At 34.7% G+C, this 3,790-nt stretch overlaps 1 non-coding gene across 1 annotated transcript; it reads right to left on the bottom strand.

Annotated features, from left to right (window-relative positions):
• Positions 1-1,077: 1,077 nt before the first annotated feature.
• Positions 1,078-1,148, bottom strand: TRNAG-CCC. The gene has a single exon. It is a non-coding gene; the product is annotated as a tRNA-Gly (tRNA).
• Positions 1,149-3,790: the final 2,642 nt, after the last annotated feature.

Here is a 3,790-nt window from a genome sequence, read left to right as displayed (position 1 = left end):
TTTATCCAAATATTAAGGATATTTAGTCTTTAATTTGGTCTTTAATTAGGAAAATATTCGACTCTTTGATTAAACCCATAATCCCACTAACCACGCCACTTTCCATGTTCTTTAGCCCATGCTGCCCATCCAAACACAAATCACCTGTACTATAAGCATCTTTCATACCAACAATTATATATTGTGGCGGACTCTAATCTAAATAGGGTTCTTTGACGAAAAAGGGTCAGAATGAGGAAATAGGATGATCCAGATTTATCATGGCTATCCAAGAATTTCCATCTTTGAATTATGGGTTCGTTCATAGTATAAGACTTATCTGATCTTTTCATCTGATCTTTTCAATTGTTAGAATTTTTTTTTCTTGAAACAATCATGAATTTTTCTAGAACAGTATTTAAGGATCTCATCGAAAGCAGCAGTTTCCATGTTCATTAGCCCCTCAAAACCTATATTAGGCGCACTATGAGCATTAACATCGAAAGCAACACAACAATCCAGCTCTGCAACTACATGCTCCCTACAATTTGTCTCCATAACATTCGTAGAGCTACTCCTCTGACAAATTGAAGCATGCGCTGCTACCCCATCACAAACTGTCGGGGAACCAACTCCAACATCCCATTAGTTTGTTGTCAGGCGGGTCTAGATGGGTATGTCGCTAGTGAGTAGTGGGTGTGGGGATGGATTTGAAAATGTACCCGCGTGGGCGGGTGTGGATTTGAAAATTTGTACCCATCATGGGTAGTGGGCGGGTGGTAGATTAAAAAATATTAGGTGGGTATGGGGATGGGGAGAAGGTATCCGCACCCGATCCGCCCGTTTGCCATCCCTACATATAATATTAGGTATAATTTTTTAAAGACATATGATCAAAACGAATTCACATATAATATTAGGTATAATTTTTTAAAGACATATGATCAAAACGAATCTAAAATATAACATTTGATATAATTTAAAAAAAATAATTGAGTTACTAAAACGTAAAGTATTTGGTGGATAACGTAATAGGTATTTACCCTTTATTTTTAGGGTAGGGTGGTTTTTCCGAACAAGCAAAATAGGTATAGCCTTTGCGCATCCGGGGAATCGAACCCCGGTCAGTACCGTGGGAGGGTACTATGATACCACTACACTAGATACGCTTGTTATCAAATTAAGGAAAGTTTTTAAATAATATCTCTAGTTATCTTTCATACTCCAATTATGCTGCTTTTGTAAAGCAAGACAGCAATGCTGAGGGGTCCCATCACCACCGATAAAAATATGATGATCATGTTCTCTGAAAGTCGAAAAAAATGAGGTCACTTGCCTTTTCTCTAAAATGCAATAAATATATTTTAAAATTATTAAATATTATTATCGGAACCATCTTTCGGTTAGGCCCGTAATTGGGCTTCGACTTGGATTAAATGAATTGGAGTCGCCACCGATCATTTATTTTAAAATAAATGGGTTGATCGGATACCCTATTTCTTACCTGATATGCGTCTTAGCAAAGATGTGTCGAATTCGGGAGTCGATTACAGTCAAGGAATGGTTAGTACCCCTGAACTGCCCTTTCGGTACTATATAATTTCCAGTTGTCTTTAGTTAAGAAAATTGTAATTTTAAATTAAAAGATAAAATGACGATCCAAATTACTTACCTTTAACCGTTTTTGAAAACGTACCCTTAAAACATCAAGAAAAGTGTTCGAAATGAAAAGGTGAAGATACATAAAATGAAATAAAGAAGGATAAAAATGAATAAATAAATAAATCAATACAAATAAAAAGATCACAAAATAAAATGAAATAAAATATATACTAATAATAATAATAATAAAACATAGATAAACAATAAACAAAAAATGAGTAACAATACAACCAAAGGAAAAAAAACAGAAATAAGTATATATATGATAGTAATAAATTGAAAAACTAAAATATATATATATAAAATAAAAAAAATATAACTAAATATGTACATAGACAATAATAATAAAGAGGAAACTAAATAATATATATATAAATACACGTTAATGATAAATAATAATAATAAATAAACAATATATTTATATAAAAAAGTATAATAAGATACTAAAAAGTATAATAAATACAAAAAAATGGAAATGATAAAAAGAAATAAAAAAATAATAATAAATAATAAGCGGTATAGTTAAATACATATAACAAGGATTAAAATACAAAAAGAAAGAAATTTGTGGGCCAATTTAATGAGAGTTCGGGATTTACAGTCAAATGTGGGGGGACCGAATTGAAAGGAAAAGTGAATTAAATGACCAAATTAAGAGAGAATCAGAGCTTAAATTAGGATTAAGGGTTAAAATAAAAGGATCAAAGCTACGAGGGACCAAAAATAGAATTTCTCCATTTGCATTTTAAAAACACGCGGATCTAGGGGATCCGCTCGGGTCGGTCTTAACTGGTTGTATAAAACTTAATTTTTTTAAAAGATGTTTTATTTCTTCCCTTTATTGCGCGAGCCCCCCTATTCAGAAAAAAAAAGCTCTCGCCGCCCAAAAATCCAGATCCCGACCACCATGGCCACCCTGAGCCGCCTCACCGCCACCGTTGATCGGCGACGATCGCCGTTCATCGGCGGCTAAACACGAGAAAGACATAGTTTTTAAAAAGCTCTTGACTCCCTCGTTTCCAAAACCAAAGTATTTTCTTCAAAAAACAAGCCTCGAGGTGTAGATATGGGTTTGAAAACTTCGAAACCCCACCTATGTTCATCGGCTTTTTAGCGTATTTGGGGGTTTTTTTGAGCCAAATCTCAAAATAAATACATGCAAAAGCGAAAACGAACAACAAGGTGAGCAAAAAAACTACCTTTTTATTTCCTTTTGAATCGATTACAACAGCCCCGATTTGCCTCGTATTTTTGGGTGTTTTGTGCGTAAAAGCTCTCTGGCAATCTTGTGTGATTTTTGTATATTTATGCCTAGCATTCGTGTCCCCAAATGAATAGATTACATGCTTATTTATACTCTAAAAATACTATTTTTAGTTCCGAAATTCTTGAGTCCTAAGCAGATTGTGACTCTCATTCTGTTGGTTGTTGTGTCTCACATATGCACGTCGTTGGTGATGGCCGAGAAATCCAGTGTTGTTGCGAGGCGTGAAGCAAATAGGGTCTTCGACGGGGAAGGCTTGCGGTGCACTTAGGGTTTTTAGAAACCCTAATCTGATAAGGGTTGTGTGTTAAGTCTGGGTCACATGGGCAGTCTGCGTGTAATGGGTCACGGGATTTGGGCCTCAAATGTAACTTTGGACCTGTAAATGTAAAATGAAACCCAAATTAATAAGAATATATTTTTATTATATATTATACTTTATAAATAAAAATATATTATATAATACTAATGGTCGAAATTTAGTCTCTTCAGCTGCCCCTCTTTGCTTATTATCATGTAACGAAATAGAGCAAAGATTAAAAGACACAAATTTCGTCCAATGTAATGACATATATGTTAATTCGAATTGAACCACAAAATGACTCCCTCGTCACGAGGTTAAGTCGGACTGGAAAATTATGAGCACGAAATCCTTCGTAATGAAGTTGAAATCGAACTCCGAGTCCAATATCATACGATGTGAAGTTGAAATAGGTTCTGGAACTGGGAAATTGTTTGTGGACAGTCGGCTGTGAAGTTGAGCTTGTGTTGTCTCGAGTCTAATATCCTTCGTTGTGAAGTCGAAATTGACTCTGAATGAAATTTTATTAACAATCAGCAGCCCCTTCGTCGTGAAGTTGAGCTTGTGTTGTCTTGGGTCTAATA

The sequence above is a fragment of the Hibiscus syriacus genome, unplaced genomic scaffold (genome assembly GCF_006381635.1).
Source record: "Hibiscus syriacus cultivar Baekdansim isolate YM2019G1 unplaced genomic scaffold, ASM638163v2 tig00110777_pilon, whole genome shotgun sequence".
NCBI lineage: Eukaryota > Viridiplantae > Streptophyta > Magnoliopsida > Malvales > Malvaceae > Hibiscus > Hibiscus syriacus.
This window is presented reverse-complemented; position numbering and strand designations above follow the sequence as displayed.